The sequence below is a fragment of the Equus quagga genome, chromosome 10, assembly GCF_021613505.1.
Source record: "Equus quagga isolate Etosha38 chromosome 10, UCLA_HA_Equagga_1.0, whole genome shotgun sequence".
Lineage (NCBI taxonomy): Eukaryota > Metazoa > Chordata > Mammalia > Perissodactyla > Equidae > Equus > Equus quagga.
The window spans coordinates 105,209,806-105,233,087 of NC_060276.1; positions in this window are offsets into that span (position 1 = coordinate 105,209,806).

Here is a 23,282-nt window from a genome sequence, read left to right on the forward strand (position 1 = left end):
TAAACTGAGACCAAGAGAAGTTATGTAATTTACCCAAGGTGACACAACTTGTTTGTGGTAGAACTGAGATTCGAACCCAGGAGATACGGCTTCAGAATCAGTGTTCTTAATCATTGCACTCCTTGTAGTAGTAGTTCCATTTTTCCTTTTCCTTTTCTTTATTTCTGTCCTTTTTTTCCATCAAGTTATAGTCATTTCTTTACCTATTCAACAATTATTTATGGAATGTTCGTACTATATCTGTGAGGTTATATGAGGTCCCTGCCCTCATGAAACTTACCCTGTCATTGATCTCAACTGCCTTTCCTTCACTGAGCAGTAAATATTTTCCTTTGATGACCTAAGTTGGGTACTTTGATGTGAAGATATCATCATGGACCTGAGGGCAGGTTGGCTTCATGAGCATGCAACCTGTGTAGTCAAATAGGGCCCCACATTCAGAAGGGTCCCACACTTGGTTTAATGCTCTGCTGTCACTGTCTTGAAATTTTTAATTATTTTATCCTTGAACTTGTGTTTTGTAAGTGAATTCCAAGGACATATGTGCAATACGTGTGTCTACTGTTCCTTGTGCTCCTGTTCATTTACAGCATTCAAGATGCCCCTATGGGCACAGAATTCCAGTGGCCCCATGATGTGTGGAGTTCAGTGAGACTCAAAATAAGTATAAGATAAGTGTTAAATCTATGACTAAGTAAGCAAGGGAATGGGGGCTGCTGACAGCCTAGAGAGATCATGCTTTCTGTTCCAACAGACACTTGCTTCAAACACGCAGAAAAAAGGTAAGGGTGTTCTAAAAAACAAGCAGAATCAAGGAAACCTATCATATTCTTTCTTACTCATTTGCTTTCCTGTATTAGCCAACCACTTAAACTGAAAATGATGACATAGAGGGAAAGGGAGACCCGTAGTTCCTTTGCCTTTCAGGCCCTCCTTACTCATCAGTAAGCCAAAGGCAGAAAATATTGGTAAATGTCCTCATATTAAGAAGTGAAATAAATACAGCTGAGTTAGTTTTGTGTTATGATAAAAGCTTGTACAAACTATGAAAATGAATTGCGTAATTGCAGTGATTCTGTAAATAAGTTAAGTGCTCCTATATCTGCATTTAAAATTGGCATTGCGCAATATAAAGATGAATAGTAAAATACATGCTAATGATTAAAAATTTTAATTTTGCTTTACTTAGAATAAATTAAATAGCAAATTAAAAACATCGTGACCATTTGCGAGAGAAACCACAGAAGAAAGGAAAAACTATATTTTATTACCCTTAGTGGCACTTTTTTCCTGCTTTTTAAACATGAGCTCCCACATTTTCATTTCTCACTGGGCCCCACAAATTATAGGTGGTGCTGCTTGAGGATGGAAAACAGCAAGGAACATAGAGGTGAGCTTCTTGGCTAAAATAGATCAGGAAACAGCAAGTGATTGGATTGGAGAGAAGATGTGAGCACATGAATAGAGAACTTTGAAGGCCAAGCTTGAAAGATACAATTTATTACAAAAGCCAAGGTGACCAGCACATTGTTGAGCAAAGAATGCATTTTTACTATTTATTACGATACATACAATTGATACAGTTTTAAATACTGATATAATTCTGAATACAAATATGCAAGCAAGGAAGCAAACAAGCCAATAAACAGTCAAGCAAACAAGCAAGCAAAGAGCCAACAAAACAGCACCTTAAGTTCTGGAGCTGTGGTTAGGGGATAATAAATGGAGATGAACTGGAGGCTGGGACAATAGGTGAAAGAAGGTCGCATTTGATAGAGCCTTCAAAACATTAAAGAGTCACTTAAGGTCTGAGAATAAAACCTCAGCAGTGGGTCCTTTAGTCTTAGAAGACTCATCATTTCACATTTAGAGACTTTCTTTTAAATGTGGCTATTACCTGAGGTGACCTCTCCTTCCAATCTTTCCTCAGAAAGGTCTCTTCTTAGGAGAAAAGGCATAGTTATCCTTTTATTAGTAGTAGTAGTAGTAGTAGAAGAAGAAGTAGTAGTAGTAGAAGTAGTAGTAGTAGTAGTAGTAGTAGTAGTAGTAGTAGTAGTACTGAGGAAGATTGGCCCTGAGCTAACATCGGTGCCAATATTCCTCTATTTTACGTGGGATGTCGCTACAGCGTGGCTTGACAATTGGTGCTAGGTCCATGCTGGGGATCCAAACCTGTGAACCCCAGGCCACCAAAGAAGACCGCATGAACTTAACCACTATGCCAAGGGGCCAGCCCCCCTTTTATTATTTTTTAAATGAGCCCATGGACCCTTCACTGCAGCAACCCATGGGCTTGAAGCTTTTCTCATAGCTACAGCCCTTGGGCAGTGTGTGGTCAAGCTGCACTGCATGAAGGCCTGAGGACAAAAGATAAACACCCAGATATCAACATGATTACCCCAGAGACCAGACATCATGATGTTTGTTTTTCTGCCTTGTCTGGCCATCTCCTCCCCTTGTTGTCATATTCATGCTTGAAGGAACAGATGTTATTCATGCTATAAAAACAAGCCTCTTGTGCTCCTTGTTCATCAAGCACAACTCATTTCACGCTGATGCTGGCTCCGTGGGTAATAGGAGCATTTGATCAACTGGCCATTGCTCCAGAATGAGAGATGAGCAGTCTCCAGAAGTCAGTGACTCTGGGCCATGCCCTGTGTTAACAGGGAAGAGGCAGTGCCCATGAGGTGTAAGCATTTTGTTATGACTGTAGCCTGACTTCCAACCTCATTCCCTTCCAATTCCCACTGGCTCTGAACATGGAAGACACTTTCCTTCCAAAGGCAGCTTTATAGAGAGTGAAACCTCTCTAATTTATTTAGCTTTTCTTGTGCCAATATCCTAATAGTTAGACAGCAACTCCCAGTAAGTGGTTGATTACATTCAAGCAAATACACAGCTGAGCAATTAAGTGTATTCACTTGCACCTTAGCAGACCTGAGGTGGTAGGATTATCTCATAGAAATAATTATGGCTGCTCTATCCTGCCTTGCTGTGGTTTGGGAAAAATTGGCTCTGGAAATTGGCTTTGGATCAAGTGGGCTGTTGCCTGGCTGTTTCTGACTGAGAACTATTTAGATGTATTGTTTTTATAAATTAGGTTTACCCTAAATGCCATACCAGTCTTTTGCAAAATGGAGTCTTTCCAGCTGAGAACAGGGATCCCCATGCCCAATATAGACTTGGTAAGCTAGGTGATTTTGTATGTATTATGTGTATTTTAACTTTCAAAGGATTGTTTACAAAGATTTCTTTGGGAAACATCACATTTTAGTGGAAAGAACAGTTGAGAAACAGGAAAAGAGCATATCCCAGCTCTTCCACTAGTTGGATGGGTGACCTTAAGCAAGCTGTTAATGTCTTTGTGCCTCAGTTTCTCTCACCATTATTATCTACCTCAGATGGTTGTTATGAGGTGAAAATGAACAGTGCATAAGAAAATGATGTATGGATTATTGAGCATTGGAAATGATGTAAATACATTGCAAACCTGTTGGTTTTAGGTCTTGCTTTGTTTAATGCATACAACGAGTTCAATAGGAATAATTCGTTCCCCTAAAGAATTTTGTTCTGAAGCAATGAGGTGAAATTAGCCAGGGCCAGAAACTGTAATAATAACTATAACTTATATAACAGGAAAATGAGGGTGTGGGAGGGGAGATTAACATTTGCTAAATGCCTCAGTGCCAGTCACATGCGCTGTACCTCAATGAACCTCCACAATGACTCAACACATTATTTATGTCATGATCAGCTTCCCACAGCTATTTCAGGAAGAGACAGAAAATCAGGGTACCTAGAAAATATTTTTGATATTAGGAGACAGAATTCGCCAAGGGAAAAAAAATGAAGAACTGCTTTAGTATTGAGGAAACAAATAGAAGTGTGCGAAATCTGTGATAATAGCTAATATTTGAAAAAGCAGCACAGTATAAGCAGGAGCAATGGGGCCAAGGCTGAACAGAAACAAACTGGAGGCAAACCATGCATGGAATGCAGATAAAGGATAACTAGAAAAGTAGTATGAAAACAGTTAATAACAAGGTACATTCAATGTACCTAGGAGTATTGTCACCTTTTCTATTAGCTACTATATTACTATGGATATATTGAGTTTATAAGCTGAATGCAAATTAATTTATTATATTTGATCTAAATAAGCTATAAGCATATGTATTGTGTTATATCCTCATATCTCTCAGTTATACATACACAGCTCTGCTGTGTCTAATTTCTTTGTGTAGAATCGACTTATGCCACTTATTCAAGGTGAAATTGTGGTGCTTATAGGAACCGGAGAGTTTCTGTAGGAATTGTATTGCAGCTTCCATGTACAATGTAGCCCCTTTGCCCCACAAGGCAGGCTCATTGTAGACAAACACCAGTCTGGAGGGAGGGCAGCAAGAGAGTATTTCGTTAGTAATCCAGACTCCCTTTCTCTAGGCAAACTCTTTTCTTATAAACCTAGGCCGTCTTGTCTATCATGTAACGTTTATATTAATAGATGAACTATTATAACTTTTTCTTGATAATTAATTAATATGTAAATTGTCTAGCACATTGCAGGTGCTCAAAACAGATGGCCACATGGTTGCTGTTGCAATTATCATTCGTATGATTCATCCTTTTTCCCTTTTGAAGATGGATAATCATGAAATTAAATGCATTCTTTATCAATTTATAAAGTGTGCAAGTATTCTTTTAGTGTTCCATTATTGTTAACTAGGCCAATAAATTAATCATGTCAAAAATCTAGAGCTCAAACTCTGACACAGGACTTCAATGTTTCCATGGTTCGTTTCTAATGGACAATGCCACTGTAACGCAGTGATGAGGCATTGCGCTCCAATGCTTAGATCTCACAGCAGAAAGGGTCCCCTCTGCCTGCTACTCCTGAAAGCTGCACCGCAATCAGGCCCAAATTACTGCTGTCGTTGGTTCATTTCTTCAATGATATACACTGATTACATATAGGAAGCAAGATGCTAGGTGAGGGGACCGAGACATACAGAATCAGATATGAATCCTGCCCTTGGAAAACTTATCATTGAGTAAGGGCAAAACAATGTAAGTTTGTAAATATTGTATATGATAGGAACTTGCCTGTCTTAAGAGAAGTACAAATAGAGTGGAGCTCATTTTCAAAGAGAATGGATAATCGCTAGCTGGGGAATCATGGAGAAGGTGTCAATTAAGCTTAGAGCTGAGGGGAAGGGTATTGCAATCAGTCCAACAGTCTGAATTGTTATCATGCATGTCCCCCGCGGCCCTCATCCCCTGATTTTTTTTAACCTTAGTTTTAGGTACAACATTTCTTACACACACACTTACCAACAGAGCAGATAACAAAGTGTGTGTCTGAGTATCACTATATATCTGCTACGTCCCTTAAGGACATTAGTTCCTGGGGGCCAGTCCCCATGGGTGGTGTCCAGACTTCTAGTTGGTTCCCTACAAATATTATCAGTCATTATAAACACGATTTTAGGGGGTAACTCATTGTTGTTTTACTCTACGCATCTCAACATAGGCACCCTGCAAGTTCGGCTAGTCCTGCAACTTTCTTTCTCTTATGCCATTTTATGTCCTCATGTTCTGCAGATAGTCCCATTTATAACAGTATAATTGAGTGGAGTAGAGAATGAGTGGGATTGTGAACAAATCTAATGGAGTCCATGAATCTGGTTGTACGTGTGCCTCATGGGTCCCAGTGAGGCAGCAAACCACCACAATAGAAGTGACTGTGGCTTGTGTATAGAGATTTGGAGTGTGTTTACTGGTGTGAGGCCATAGCTACAAAGTTTCCAGAATGAGACTTGTGTGTTCAAGAGTGGCATGGAAGTACAAGTGGCTACAGGGTAAGCCTAGGTAGAGAGAACTTGAGACAATCTCAAGATGTTTCCTGAGAGTGGAGTGATCTGTGCCCTCAAAGGTGACATGGACATCGCAGGAACTGGCACCAGGTCAAAAAGAGTCTTGTGAACAGGATCAAAGTGTAGGTGCATAGCATTACATGCACCACAGACCATTTGTTGAAATTCATTCTCTGCTCTTTCTTTTCACAAGAAACTTTTTCATGAAAGTTTTGGGCTACTCCAGCCTGATATTTTTCTCTGTGATGTTAGTTCATGTAATTCCAGTTGTCATCCTTGACATAGCAAGCTCTTCTAACTGCTTATGAAATAACTTTTATGACAACAGGAAGGAGAAAATCGTTCCTTCTTCCCTGCATTTGCAGAAAGGCAGACGGTATTTTGTGTTATAAAAGTTTTCTGTAAGTGTTATTTCTGACTCAGAAGTCTCAAAAGATACTCAGATTTTAGAGAATGTTGCTATGTCTTATGAAGGTTTCGATTAGCCTATAAGACAAATCTGTAATTGTAATTCCAATTGTCTTCTTTACAAATCTGGTGCCCTGCTATTAATATTTAAATTGGATTCTCTGTTTTACAAAAAGTATAAAAGCACGTGACGTTTCTTTTTTAGAACAGAAGGGAATCTATGGCAGCACACGTGGAGATGAAAAAAATTGTTGTTACAGGTTGCATTCCCTAGGAAGCAGACGGAATTTAGAATGCAGGATGCTTATTAAGGAATGTCCTTGAGACCAATCTCTGTGGAGGGGTGGTGTGGTAAGGAAGCAGAATTGGGTAGATGGAAAGGTTGAGCTATGATGCTAGCCTAACAACAGTCTCAGTCAACCTCAGGAAAGTCCCTTCTGAGTTGTCCTGAGTTAGCCAGGCTTCTCTACTCCCACATAATGAGACTTTGGATATTGGGCCACCAGGCAGTGGTGTGCTCGAGCTCCTCATCCCAGTTCACTTGAGCTAATTGTGTGTATTACCAACTCTGCATTCAGTGAAGTCAGTCACATCACTAGCTTGAAATCAGCAATGGAGGGAGCATTTACATCAGGAAAATCAGAAATCAATCAGCAAAGATTACAAATCAGGGTTGTTTGTGTGTGTGTTTGTTTGTTTGTTTGTTTTATTGGAGAGCCAGTTCTTAAACATTTACCAGAACACCATTGCTACCACAAGAAGGAAGGAGTATGGCCTTGAGTGAGGCATCTCTCTGAAACCAAGGCAATCCCGAAGGGGCTGAGAGTGGAAGGCTGTATTCTGACAGCACCTCCAGCAGCTGGGGCTACACAATGTTCACCCTAACTATGATTCTGTTGGTTATCTATTGAAACGAAAAGCTTAGAGAGTCTTTGATTCATTTAAGTTAACAAATGATGTCACAAGCTGGAGAAGTAAACTGAATGGGAACAGATGACTCAGTATGGTGAGCCCACTCTGAGTTCAATTATGAGCAGACAAAGGAAAAAAAAGTCAACCTCCTTTGGGAACTTTGTGAGAATTCTGGATACCTCTGGGTTGTGCCCCTAGGTTGTTGGGAACTATGTCACTGAAGAACTTTTTACTAGGAAACCACTGAAAAAAAATTATTTAATTACACATTATGGGTTGAGGTTTTTGTTGGTGTTATTGTTTTCTTGTGGATTTTAGCAATTTTGGCATGGAGATGGATTCACAAATTAGTCTGCTAACATTGAACTCAAAGAACTGAGTTGATCAGATTAAAACTGCAATGTAAAGTGAAAAGACTGGGTTACTATTCTTCGTGAAAATGGAGACCCTCAGCACTGAAAATGGACCAGGTTTTGTGCCATTGGTAGGTAGGTTGTCTTTCCTCATGAAAAAATTGCTGCCACTCCTCTGGAGGGTGAATATGGGGTTTAAAGTTTAGAGGATGGAGAGCTCAGAGAAGCAGAGCAAATGTATTTTCTCTTCCAAATGCATTTCCCTCCTTCCTTGCAGTTTTAAAAAGCTATATATTGTTGGTGAGGTACAAGAGTAAGAAAATACCAACACTGAAATGGGTATGATTGACACACAACGCACAACCAACCGCTAAGGTACGCACTCTGCGTTAACGTTTTCAGAAATGGAAGTAGATATGCTCTCATGCCACAGTTGTGAGCATCAGTGCACACTTTCAAGATGGCTGCCTGAGGTTTAGACTACAGTTGGCGATCTTGGGGTGGAACAAATCTAACCCATTCTTTATGGAGGTAAATATATTGTAAACTCAAGCTTAGCCCTATGGGATAGGCAGTTGACATTAATGCACTCTGCTATGACTTAAACCATAGCTTCCAAACCCCTGATTTGATATCTTGTCTTCAATCAGTTGGCATCATAAGTAGTTTGTGATATCATCTGTAGGATCTCTGCTCTTAAATCTTGGGAATTACCCTAAAATCTTAATTTTTAAAACAGCTGCCTATCAGTATTCTAGTTCCTGGGAGCACCTGGCTTCCAGGTAAACATAGAGGTTTCCTAAGAGCGTTTTACAATTTTTTATTTGCACTCTTGGAAATAGAGGTTCCCTAATGCCCAAGAATAGTAATAGTTTTGTTTTTTAATTTAAGTAATTATCATGTGCTAGGCACTGGTTCTATATGTTTTACACATCAACTCCTTTATTCTTATAACAGACTCATAAAGTAAGTACTATTAATATCATCCATGTTATGCATAGAGAGGTTAAGCAATTTGACAAAAGTCACACAGCTAATGAATGAGGGAGGCAGGATTTGAGTCTAGGAGTCTTTCTTCAGAGCTCATGCTCTTAACTACTACACTATACCTCAACATATATTTACTTCATAAACTACATCTCTTCGTTTCATATTTTTTCTCTGTCACAGGAACCCAGCAAAGTGCCCCTGCCCAAAATTTCACAATAAGATAATGGAAGGAGTACAACTGAAACGCAGAATCTAACTGATACATAGCTAAACTAGCTTACCTCCTGTGCCATTGAAGGAAGTTCATCAAAAAAGAGATTATTATCATGTGGGATGTTATTCTTCAGTTATTTTACACTTCTCATTGAAAAGTTCTATCTGTTAATGGAGTAGCCAGTCAAATGCTTTTGACTCTTGTCCTCCCTTGAGGGAGAATTGAAAGAGGGAGAGAAAAGGTGGAGTGTAGACGGCAGTGTTTCTCTAACTTTAATATGAAAATGAGTGAACTGGGGATCTTACTAAAATGCAAATCCTGATTCTGTTGACTGGGATGGGACCAGATGTTCTACATTTCTATCAAGTGCCCGGTTCATGCTGACACTTGTGGTTCTTCAGACCACATGTTGAATAGCAACGGAGTAGGGTAGAAGAGCTCCCCCCTAGAGGATAATAGTGATGCTTGCTAGGAATAAAAGAAAAATCGCACCAGGGACCACACAATCAACTGCACAAAAACAGGATGAGAGAAAATAAGCTTAGGGAAAGTATAACTGAAGAAACATTTATTGCATTTTGGTCTACTTCAAGTACAGTGTGATACAACATGACCACTAAAATATGTGAGATGAGAGATGGGGGTGCATTGCACCTAGACTACTGTATTCAGTTCTGGATAATAAACATTTAGGTGTAAATGTTCCACTTCTAACCCTGAGGTTCTACAATTATAATGGTTATGGCAGGCATCATGCTTTTCACATGTTCTAAATAAGGAAAACTTACAACTTACTATCAACTTTCCATTATGTGTACGTAACTAACCTACTTTGTGGATGATCCTCCAGAAACTCATTTATCATTCATTATGCTTTAGGTTGCTTTCCTCCACTATCAGTTTGTATGTGTTTTGAGATCATTAATTAGTTTAACATCATCTTAAAGAAAAACATACAGTAAAGTAAAGAATACTTCAAAGTCAAATTATATAATTATTTAATTAGCAGCTACTTGGAATTTATATATGGGGTGTATGTGTGTGTATATATGTATGTATATATATGTGTATGTATATATATATATACTCTGCAAAGATATAGGTGAGTAATGTTATGCCCTTTAACAATCCCTTAGACATTAACCAAGGCCTTAAGATCTGTCTATGCTGGATTGAATGAGAAAAGATATATGTTTGATTTATTAAAATTCTTGAATAAAATTAACTCAACTCTGTGTAAAAATATTCTGTCCTTAAGAATGAAAATTTTCAAAGCTGCTGTTGTGACAAGTTAGATCATTTGGAAAATGAAGGATTGAATGGGTAAAGAAGCCAAATTTCAGAGACACGCCCAAATTTGACAGCTCACCTGTATCAGGCTGTCATTCAAAATGTTAACTGAGAAAAGCAATGAACGCTTCACCTGTATGGGCTAACATGTTTATTCATTAGTAAGGTTAAAAACCCATTTTGTATTTTATGGAAGATTTATGCAAATAATAGAAAGTGATTAAGATGTTTCTTGCCCAGATGTCACTATCAATTACGAGACAGATTCCTACAGATTGAAGATGAGCATGGGGCTTACTTAGATGGAAGCTGAAAGATATAATCAAGTGTACATATGATAGAAAAGTGCTAGTTTGAGAATGAAAAAAACGAAACCTAAACTCTGATCTGTCTGAAAGGTATGAAGAAAACTGCTTACCACTTTGAGATAAGGTAAAGCATGTCAGAAGGAGCTGGGAGGGAGAAGAGCTAGAGAAATAAGCAGGCAAGCCAGGAGGCTGACAGCATGAACCTCCAAGTGAATTTGAATGAGGCCTGGGTAAAGAGAGACATCGAGAAGCAGTGGAACGGAAGCACTGAAGCGCAAAGATAGGAAAGGAAAATGTGTAAAGGAAAGCTTCAGGTACCCATAGGACGAGTGATTTCAAGAACTCTTGAAGCAGGGCACATAAGTCTCTGTTTCTACAACCACAGCTTACAGAAAAGCTGGAGATGGTTATCTGACAACTGCCTGAAGTGTCCAAGGAGATTGAGAGGAGCACTTGAAGAAGGAGAGCTACAACCAGGCTGGGTCCTGTCTGCAATTAGAAACAAACAAAGCAAAAGCCACTCCTCAAAGTTGGGCTTTTTTTTTTCTTTTTAATGTTCAAAAATATTGGAGGAAATCACACAACCATATCTGCCTCCATTTTCCAGGAAAGTAATTTATTCACAGAAATGCTTTTCTCATTTTAACTTGTAATTGATAATGTCCTAGACACTTTTCCTGGGTATGTATATTTTCATATTAGTATGTCTGAATATCCATCTAGTTTGCCATTTGGAGGACTAGAGAATGATTCTGTGAGTTCCCAGATTTGATGTTGTTTTGCTTTTTCTGGTAAATACCAAAGGTTATATTCCAACTCATGAAAATGCACTTCATGAGCACAGATTAGTTATGCTTAGGTCTTGGGTTCTCAACCCAGGCTATACATAGCATCACCTGGGGAATATTTGACTGATGCCTTTGTCACCAACCTGATAAATTTTCATTTTATTACTGAGGGGTGGTGCTGGAGCTTTGACACTTTTGGAAAACTCTGCAAATGATTTTAATGTGCAGCCAGGGTCAAGAACCACTGGTTTAGGTATGGTGGGCACAATATCAAATAATAGCGTAATATGTTGTTTGTAAGGAAGAAAAAGATTAAAATTTTAGACATAAACTATTCAGACCGTGCCAGTACTAGTGATAGAAATGGGACAGATCAAAGAAAATGGTAATAATCATAAGAAGTGCTGGTACTCAGAGCGAGTTCTCATTAAGAAAAACAAGGATTGAACCATTTTTCATAGGTCTCACTCTGATAATTTTTAAAGATTCATCTTTTCAATATGACCAGCCAAGGAAAAGGAGACTAAGATATTCTCTTATTAATTAGCATATTTCATTAGCAGTTGGGGAGAAAAGAGATGAATGATGTTTCCTAACTAACAAATTGTGTTTCCTATCAATTTGAAGTGTAATTTTATTAGACAGGTCCTGCAGAATCTCTTTCATTCTAAGTACTATGCCTGTAATTCATATACTTTGCCACCAGGTGGATGATGCTGTCTGGATTATGGACTCACCATATAAAGCAGGAACCAACAAACTATTGCTGTAAATGGCCAGGCAGTAAATATTTGAGGCATTGTGGGTCATCCACTCTGTTGCAACTACTCAATTCTGTCGTTGCAGCTATAGACAATATGCAAACAAATTGACATGACCATGTTTCAATAACACTTTATTTACAAAAGCTGGTAGTGGGCCACATTTGTCCCATTACCCATAGTTTGCCATCCCCTAGTATAAATAGGTAAACTTTTTTATTGTTGAGCTAAATTCAAACATGAGTCATTTTTTCTATGGAAAGATATAACTATCAAAATATGGGGCTTAAATATCACAACAAAATATAGAACGACATTAAAGAAATATGAAACTCTGAGAGCAACTTTTCTCATTAACTTTTAACCACTTTCATTGCTGCTTAATTTAGTTTCTATTCTCTTTCCAGGTTAAAGTAGAAGTCAAATTTCTCAGTTATCCTAGAACATTTTAAAAGCCAGAAGAAGCCATTTGCTATACAGATACAGGCAGCAATGGTTTTCAGGTCTTAGAGTTTGGGGCTTTAGAATTCTTGACCTTTCCCTTTTTCTGCTTCCCTGTCTTTAACTGCTTGCTTACAGTTATCTCAGAGAAGATATTACATTTCCTTATTGCTCCCAGTCATTTTTGGAGCACCTCTGTTGACTCCCATTTATTTTTCCTGCCCTATGGCAAAACTATCAGGAAAGAAAAAACATTGCATTGTGGAACCATGAGTTTGCATAAAAATCCTCTAACCGTTTTTCCAATTGATGTTTTCCCTGTAACCTAACTTTATAAGCTATCTCAGTAGAGGCCCAGTGCCCTCACCACACTAAACTCTGTCATGGCAGGGGGATGGATTACAGAAATCTCAGACAAGTATGATTGGAGGAGTCCCTGTATATGTGTATATGATCTGCGTTTAATTCTTTGAGTGGAGATCACGGAGGTGAAGGAGTGGCAGTCTTCATGGGGGAGAACCTCTGCTAAAATGTTCTATCAGGCAGAGAGTATAAATGATACCAGGGTAGGTCGAGGTGGAAAGGGCCTGAGAGGGTGGCCCCCTCTCTGGTTTCCTGGAGCAGCAGGCACAAAAAACATTTAAATGCTTCCTAAGTCCTTCCTTACAAAGGGTCTGGATATGAGAGAGAAAGAGTGTGTGTGTGTGTGAGTGCACCAGCCAGTCATTGGGGCTGATAGTCAGGTATAGAAAACTCAGATTAAGAATCAGAGCCCAGGAGGGCAACAGACATCTCTGTGAATGAAGGAGGGCTAAAAGCCAGTGCCCAAAGTCAGAAGAAATGAATTACGCACCAGCAAAAGACAATTAACGACAGAAGGTGGCTGCAGACTAAATGCCCACTCCACTTAAAGCCTGAAAGCCGTGTGAATATTAACCCTTGCATTTCCAGAACTTATCTGTCATTTCAGAGAGAGAGGACAGAAGGGACAAAACTCTAAATTGGCTTAAAAAATAAAATTACTCAGTTGATCTGAATGTCTAATTTTAAGTTTTTGCCACTAACTATAATAGAGGTCCAAGATAAAAAAATAACTTAAATTTTAGTAAATTTAAGACATCACAATTTGCACACAATGTTTGTAACTATAAAATTTGCTCCTGCTACCTATGCCTGAGGAGATTGGAAGAACCGCAGTTGAAAGGATCAGCATTCAAAATGAAGAAAAGTGATTCAAATGTCAGTGTTATATGTGTATAGCCCAGCATGGTGATCCTGGCCTTAGCACAACCATTTTCTACTTTTCTGCCCTCATCCTTTCCAGAAAGATTTCTTAGTATATCTCATGTAGATAAGGTTTTAGAATAGTCTTCATCACCCAGTAAATTTAGCAAGGGTTATAGAGACAGGCAAAGGTGGGTGTACACAGCTGAAAAGTGTGTTGGGAAGGAATATGTTTAGGACAGTGACAAATCCTGGTAAGGCTGCCTAGCCTGCTGACAGTGGCATAGGCCTGGCTTGCACTAAAGGGCCTCTTGATCACCCTAATCCTACAAGTGTACAAGGAGCCACAAGTGCATAGTGTGAACATCTAGGGCACCACATTCCTAAATCAGTCACAGAGCAAACATCACTCCTTGGAAAACCCACGAAAACCCAGCTCAGCACTTACCCATGGCCTAACAGATGAGCCCGGATGATGCCAGCCAATCAGAGGACCTCAGAGACTTTGCTTTCTCAATATGGGCCACAGAGACTGCAGTTGTCAATTAAAAAAAACTATCCAAAATTTCCTCCTCCAAGCCTCATCCCCCAGACCATAAGCCCTGTATGGGATCCGGTGCCCTGCTAGGCAGGAAAAGTTTCATGCAGGGCTCACTCTTTGGGCCCAGAGTCTTGACTTTCTTTAGAACAATAGTTGTTGGGTTTTTTTTTCAGGTGTACAACATAATGATTTGATATCTGTATACATTCAAAGTGATCACCACAAGAAGTCCAATTAACATCCATCATCATATGTAGTTATCAATTTTTTTTCCTTGTGATGAGGACCTTCAAGATCCACTCTACTAGCTACTTTCAAATATATGATACAGTATTACTAACAATAGTCAACATCCTGTACATTACATCCCCATGACTTATTCACTTTATAACTGGAAGTTTGTACCTTTTGACACCCTTTACCCATTTCACCTACCCCCCCCCCCCCCCCCGCCTCAGGCAACCACCAATCTGTTCTTTACATCCATGAGCTTGGGTTTTTTATTTGTTTGTTTTGGTTTTTTAAATATGACATGTAAGCGAAATCATACAATATTTGTCTTTCTCTATCTGACTTATTTCACTTAGCATAATGTCCTCCAGGTCCACCCACGTTGTTGCAAATGACAATATTTCATTCTTTTTTATTGCTGAATAATATTCCCTTGTATATATAGACCATATTTTCTTTATCCATTCATCTATAAATGGACACTTAGGTCATTTCCATGTCTTGACTATTATAAGTAGTGTTGCAATAAACATTGTGGTGCAAATATCTTTTTGAATTAGTGTTTTCATTTTTTTCAGATAAATACCCAGAGGTGGAATTGCTGGATCATATGGTAGTTTTATTTTTGACATTTTGAGGAAATTCCGTACAGTTTTCCATAGTGGCTTCACCAATTTACATTCCCACCAACAATGCACAAGAGTTCCCTTTTCTCCACATTCTCACCAATACTTGCTATTTCCTGTCTTTTTGATAATAGCCGTTCTAACATGTGCAAGGTGATAACTCATTGCAGTTTTTATTTGCATTTCCCAGATGACTAGTGATGTTGAGCATATTTTCATGTACCTGTTGTCCATCTGTATGTCTTCTTTGTAAAAATGTCTATTAAGATCCTCTGCCCACTTTTTAATCGCGTTTTTTTTTTTGCTATTGTGTTGTATGAGTTCTTTATATATTTTGGATATTAACCCCTTACCAGACATATGATTTGCAAACATTTTCTCCCATTCAATAGGTTGTCTTTTCATTTTATTGATGGTTTCCCTTTGCTGTGTAGAAGCTTTTTAGTATGATGTAGTCCTGCTTGTTTATTTTTGTTTTTGCCACCTTTGCTTTTGGTGTCAGATTCAAAAATTCATCACCAAGATCAATGTGAAGGAGCTTATTGCCTATGTTTCCTTCTAGGAGTTTTATGGTTTCAGCTCTTACATTCAAGTCTTTAATCCATTTTGAGTTAATTTTTGTGTATGGTGTAAGACAGTGGTCCAGTTTCATTCTTTTGCATGTACCAGTTTTCCCAGCACCATTTGTTGAAGAGATTGCCCTTTCCTCATTGTATATTCCTGGCTCTTTTGTCATAAATTAATTGGCCATATATGCATGGGTTTATTTCTGGGCTCTTTACTCTGTTCCATTGATCTGTGTGTCTGTTTTTATGCCAACACCATACTGTTTTGATTACCATAGCTTTGTGATATAGTTTGAAATCAGGAAGCATGATGCCTCCAGCTTTGTTCTTCTTTCTCAAGATTGCTTTGGCTATTTGGGGTCTTTTATGGTTTCGTACAAATTTTAGGATTGTTTGTCCTATTTCTGTGAAAAGTGCCATTGGAATTTTGATCAAGATTGCATTGAATCTATTGATTGCTTTGGGAAGTATGGACATTTTAACAATATTAATTCTTCCAATCCATGAGCATGGAATATCTTTCCACTTATTTGTGTCTCCTTCAATTTCTTTCATTAACATATTATAGTTTTCAATATATAGGTCTTTTACCTCCTTGGTTAAATTTATTCCTAGGTATTTTATCCTTTTTGATGCAATTATAAATGGGATTGTTTTCTTAATTTCTCTTTCTTGTAGTTTGTTATTAGTGTGTAGAAATACAACAGATTTTTATATGTTGATTTTGTATCCTGAAAATTTACTGAATTTATTTATTAGTTCTAACAGTTTTTTGGTGGAGTCTTTAGAGTTTTATATATGTAATATCATGTCATCTGCAAATAGTGACAGTTTTACCTCTTCTTTTCCAATTCAGATGCCTTTTATTTCTTTTTCTTGCCTAATTACTCTGGCTAGGATTTCCAATACAATAAAAGTGGTGAGAAGGGGGCATCCTTGTCTTGTTCCTGATCTTAGAGGAAAAGCTTTCAGCTTTTAACCATTGAGTATGATGTTAGCTGTGGGCTTGTCATATATGACCTTTATTATTTTGAGGTATATTCACTCTACCTACTCTGTTGGGAGTTTTTATCTTAAATGGATATTGAATTTTGTCAAATGCTTTTCCTGCATCTATTGAGATGGTCATATGATTTTTACCCTTGTTTTGTTAATGTGGTGTATCACATTAATTGATTTGTGGGTGCTGAACCAACCTTCATCCTGGAATAAATCCCACTTTATCATGGCATATGGTCCTTTTAGTGTACTGTTGAATTTGATTTGGTAATATTTTGTTGAGGATTTTTGCATCTATGTTCATCAGGGATGTTGGCCTGTAATTTTCTTTTCTTGTGGTGTCCTTGTCTAGTTTGGGTATGAGGGTAATTCCAGCCTTGTAAAATGAGTTTGGAAGTGTTCGCTCTCCTCTTCTATATTTTAGAAGAATTTGATAAGGATTAGTATTAATTATTCTTCGAATGTTTGTTAGAATGTTTGTATTTTTTGTCACCCCTGTACTATTATCTACATAATATATTTTCAATGGACACTTTTTTATACATAGCCTCATCCTAAGAAATAATATCTATTGTCTAAGTTTTGACATGCTGGTTATATTTTTTCTACTATCCCTTAAAATAAATACCCAACAATTAAAAATGTTTGTCCATGCACTACCTGGAATGATCACACATTGGGAAACTTAAAGTTATGGCACAAGTTGTAATTTAGGGTGTTTTGAGATGGAAAACTGATGTCTATCTCTATTCCCTGCCAATTTTTTTGCATCACCTCATCTTTCCCTATTTTCCAATTCACAAGAATATAAAGTTAATAAGGGAAAACTGTGTGGAATATCTAGATATATTGGACCAGGCTAATTTCTCACATAGGAAAAAATGCAAATTGTTGATTGTGATGGTTAATTTTATGTGTCAACTTGGTTGGGCCACAGTGACTAGATAGGAGATGAAACATTATTCTGGATGTTTCTGTGAGGGTCGTTTGAATGAGATTAACATTTAAATCATTGGACTTTGGGTAAAACAAACTGATCTCCTTAATGTGGATGTGCTTTCAATCAGTTGAAGGCCTGACTAGAACAAAAGACTGACCTCCTCCAAGCAAGAGAGAATTCGGCAGCAGACAGCCTTCAGACTTAAACTGCAACGCTGGCTCTTCCTTGCTCTCCAGCCTGCCAGCATCTGCCATCAGATTTTGGACTTGCCAAAATTCCACAATTACATATATAACTTTAAAAAAGTTATACACACGCACATCCTATTGGTTTTGTTTCTCCAGAGAAGCCTAACTAATACAGTTAACTTATGGGGGGAAAGTTCATTAATTTTACATTATACCAATCAATTCATAAACAAGCATTGCTTGAGGGCCTACTTGTGATTTGGATGATATCAAAAAGTATGTAAGATATAATAGAGCCCCAGTCCTCTTTCTCTCACGATGACAGGCCTGATTATTTTGGTGATGAGAGGGGGCTAAATTGGGAGACATTGTAAAATACTGCTGCTGAAGGTATTTACCCGTAAGTTAAATGAGTTTGATCTGGAAATGAATCCCTTTGAATCAGAAAAGTTAAGGATGAAGCAGGTTGCATGACACGAGTAAAACTTTCTGGGATTCTGTGAACCATGCTTGTCTTTGAATATTCTATATTACTTTAGGACTACAGAATGCATGGCTGTGAAAAAGGAGCTCTAGGTCAAGAAATAGATAAAAGGAAAACTCTGGAACGAATTAAATTCTGCAATAAGAGGTCTGGGCTTTTTCCTCTGACCAGGAAAAATGAAGATCGTTTAGGGTTGGAGCCTCTCTCGCGCGCTCGTTCACTCGCTCGCGCTCTCTCTCATTCGTACAAGAGTGGCAGGGGAAAGAGAGAGACAAGAGAAAGGCAGACAAAAATACTGGAGTTCAGCTCAGATCCACAGATGCTAAGATAGTGGCTAAGATACCAGTGCCTTATACAAAAGCCTCAGTTACCTCATTCAACCCAGGCCACAGAGTAGATGAAGGCTGTGCAGTTTCTAATGGAATGAGCAGAAAAACCTCTCTTGAAAGGCACAGTGAATCCCGCTTTAAACACTGTAACATAGCTGTGGACTCCTCACAAAAAGGCCGCCAACAAATCTACCCTGCAAAGAGCAATTAGGATTTCTGAGACAAAGCTGAGAGCTGCCTCTGAGGCAAAGAGAGTGAAGCACAAACAGCACCAAATACCATAACCGCCTTGCACAAAAGCAAAGCAAAGGCATTCTTTTCGTGTGACAGGGCGGGGCTTCCAGGCCCGCACTGGCCTTTCACCATCATGATCAGAAACATGAGTTGCTGATGTAAAGGTCAGCAGCATGCAGAGCTTGTTTCTACCCTGGTTAGGAGAGTTTTCCCGAACTGAAGGCATCTAATTGGTTGCTGATGAGTCACAGATGCTGAAGTCCACAGGCAGAAGCATCTGATTGGCTAGCACCCTGTTTCAGCATTCTCAACCACCAGGTCTGTGCTGAATGGTACAAAGGGAGCAAAAGTTATCATTTGGATCAATTAATATGATGAGAAGGGGTGAGAGGAGCTACCTTCTCCCACATACCTAATAGCTATTCCTGCTGCTTCATTTCCTCAGTGCTTGTTAGAGGATGCCTTTAAAAAAGTAGTTCAATAGATAGGAAACTTTTAGATGCTACATAAATGTCAACTGTTTTCATTGTCGTTTTTCTTCTGCTTACATCAGTGAGGTGAGGGTTACAAGCAGCAGGATAAATATAGACAGTGGTGATGAAAAGCTCAAGGAGGACTCTGGCCAACAGAAAGGCTGGGGGATATGAGATAGAGTCTCTGGGACCCAATTCTAATCAGCCTGATTTTGACACTTGTCTCAGAAACCTGCAAGAGTCATCTGCAAGATAGATTTTCGTTCTCTTTCTCTCTAATCTCAGTGCTGTTTATTTCCACAGAGCCTTGAAGCTTGGGCTCTCAGACCATACAGTGGAGTTTCTCATGCATACACTGTGTCCCAAATGTTTAATTGCTGCATCATAAGAAAGATAATTAGCATGTGTATAGGGCTTTGCATGCAATATTCATGGCAACAGTGCAAGTACATGCTATTATCCCTATTTATAAGATGAAGAGACTGAAAATCAAAATAAGTAACTTGCACAAAGGTTTTGAGGAAGTAGGGGAGCCGGAGGGGACCTGCCTACTGTTGGTGGCAATACAAGGAAGTGATAACTCCCAATGGTCAGAAAGTCCAGCACTCTGAATTCTCACTTATGGATCACTGAATATGGACTTAAGTTTATCAAACACTTATTGAACCTTCTGTGTGCCAGGCCTTGTATGTGATAGAGCTATAAAAATAATTGAGATGGGGATTTTGGCCCCAAGATGGTCAAGGTCCAGTGAGGGAAAGGGCCAATATAACGTGGTAAGATAAAGACAGGACTATGCCTAGGGTAACATGGGAGCCCAGAGTGGGAGCAGCTGACCCACTGTGGAGTTCCAGGTTTTTCAGACCTTTAACCCTTGCAGATCTGAGCTTCACCATCTTCATTTGACATGTTTGGCCCAGGCAGAGATCCTTAACATAGTGTCCATGGAGAGCTATCAGGGACACTTTGAAGCCTCTGAAAATGTCTATAAATTTGGTATACATATGTGGATTTTTAGATAAGAAAAGGACCAGCTTCTGAAAGTGTTCCTTGACCCACTAAAAGCTAGAATCTCTGATGAATCCTCTTTAATCACTAAGAGTTCTTCTACCTCTAACAATCTAGATATTTCACTAGGTATCCAGCCAAGAGAGGTAGAAATGAAATAACAAAATATTAATAACACTTTCTAGAAAATATAACATGCAAAAATGGTGCATAGTTGCAATGACAATTTTTAACAATCTAGATATCCTTTTAGAAGCCTTCAAGTCGAATATCTCTTGGCTCCTGAGAGAACACAAAATCCAGAGTTTCTAATACAGAAAGGCTGTGCCATTGAGAAGTTTTGCTATATAATTGCCAAAAAAAGAAAAAAGAAAAAAACCTGAAGGTCACACCTGGGACTTCAGAATCACTTTCTTTTCTGCAAAAGATATTAAAGGCTTTTTATTTACTTTGGAGAAGATAGTAAACCCTATGAAACCATTAAGGGCCAATAAACCATTGGATCCGGAGGAATTACCTCCATGAAAGTTAAAGAATGCATTGAGGGGGGTTAAAGAGCATCCGGCTGAGCATCCTTTTATAACTCTTAATCCCAGCCAGTCCTATTCTCTTTTCGGCAGTCATCCAGGTCTCACAGCTGGAGCCTCCTAACCCTGACCTACAGGCTTAGCCAAGCCTGGACACTTGGAGGTGGAAAGCAAAGTGTTTTCAAGTCAGGGACAAATTAAGGATCCCAGATCATGAGTTTGGAAGTTTCATGTTTTTCAACCTTGCGTCCCACCCTAACCTTGAATCTAAGTTCAAGAATCTTGACTTCAGACTCTTCTTTAATTAATAGTTGCCGGGTTTGTCATTTGATGTGTAGGGCTCTGCTTTGGTTACTGATGGTTTTCCTAGCAGAATTCTAGTGTCCTTTGTTGATTCACCCCTTTCTTCCTTGCGGTTGAGGTCTGAGAGAGGTGCATTCCACCGCTGTTCTGTCTATATTCACTGCTGTAAGACCACAGGCTGATAAACAGCCTCCTTAAACTAGCCCCTATTTCTTCTTCCTCACTTTGACCCCAGGATCCTCTAACCTCACAACTTGACTGTTCTTGGCTGTACCCTGATTGATTTATTTAGTACTTGGGCCTTGGTTATTCCCTGTGCAGCCCCTCCCTATGCTGCCTGATCCTTCTTTCTGCTCCACAGCAGTCAGATGTGGTGTGTTGGCTGTAAAACTGGAACCACAGTACAGCACCAAATAGTGCATGATAGACCAATACATTCTGAGAAAGGACTCGAATATATCACATTAAAGAAATGGCAAAAGCAAATTCAGGAAGTTTAGAGATCAGAAGATCCATCTTAAACCATGAAGAGATGTGGAAGAGTGTTCAGGGAAAGGATTATGCAGCATTAGAAATGCATAATGGTTAACAAATCATTACTGATTTATAAAAAGAAGTCCCGACTTGATAAGCATGTGTTATTTTAATAAGTACAATGCAGGAAGCAAGATAAAAGCAAATTAAGGGACCTCATTTACTTCCCCAAAAAGCTTAATGCCATTCTACCCAAAAGATTAATATGTGATGACAATCATGTACACATATTCACAGCATTAAAGAAATGGGTTGAGAGCAATTACAGGGTTGAAAACCAAGAACGATGGATGGAAATCACTATCAGATGTTGTAAGCTGAGGAATTTGATACTGGAAAGACCATTATTTGTTGGCAGCTGTTCATCTATTGGCTCGATAATAACAGAATATGTAACTTTCCAAGTAGCTAAATATTTGTAGTTGGTAGAGGGAAGATAGTGGCTTGTACCTAGAGTTTGGTAAGAGCAACATTTGAAAGTTTACATCCTCTATTTAATCTCTTTAGAAAAAAAACTAGAAGGAAGCATGGGCCCTCTGCAAGGGTGTGCTTTACTGGGATTGGCAAGGAGGGAGGGATTTGCCCATGAAGAATTAATAGCAGTCATTAAAGAAAGGGCACAGGAGACAGCATTGAATACTCAGAAGCAGACTGGGAGGATGAAAAACCAGGTTCTTGAACCAAGTCTGCCATTAACCGGCTATGTGGTGTTCAGCTACCTCAAGCCTCAGTTTCCCCATCTGTAGAAGGAGGTGCTTAGTCACTATGCTCTGTAAGAACCTCCCGCTTCTAACTACATAAGTGGTTAGAAGTAGTTCTGTAATATGCATGTGAAACATATTTAGTGATTGGAGCTCATCCTTGGGTTGCTACTGCTCCCAACATCAAGACAAAACTGAAATATTTATTTTCTTCACTCTTCTCAATTCTGTACCTGTGTCCTCCATTTTAGTAACTACACTCCTACTCTGGCACAACTGCTTTGTGTCTACTGGGAGAATAATTCACACTGAGGAACTATTGGACAAATGAGCTGCCCTTCCCATGTGCATTGATTTTTCCAAAGAAGATCAGAAGGAAAGGCAATGCATAACACGAAGAAGTAGTCGGTGAAAGGAATTCAGGCATCAGAGACAGATGACTGGGAGATGTTTCTGAGGGGGAAGCTTTCAGACCAGTCCACTACCATAAATCCCTTTGCCCCTGTCTTCTGCCTTTTATCTCAGAGCCTCAATCAAAGTGTCCTTCATTGGTTCAGCAGTGACCACTATTGACATAGTCATAATAATGTAAACAGCACTTTATATATATATATATATATATATATATATATATATATATATATAATACTGGGAGAGTGGGAGAAAGCAGAGGGCTGTAAAAGAGATGAAGCTTTATGTACTATGTAAAAAAGTTGATAGATTATGTTTAAATTTCATCTACTGATGATAAATTGCAGCATTCATGAATTAATTTAATCAGCGATTTACTAAATACTTATTATATACCTGGCACTATTCTAGGCACCAGGGCTACCAGTGAATGACACAGACAAAAGTTCCTGCCCCTGTGAAACTTACATATGGGTATAGGGAAAGAGATTAATCAAGAGAAATAAACAAAATACAGAGTTTATCAGGTAGTGATAAGTACAGGAAATAAAGATATGAAGCATTGCCTCAGTAAGTGCTGGTTGCAATTTTATCTAGAAAAGTAAGTCTTCATTGAGATAGTGAA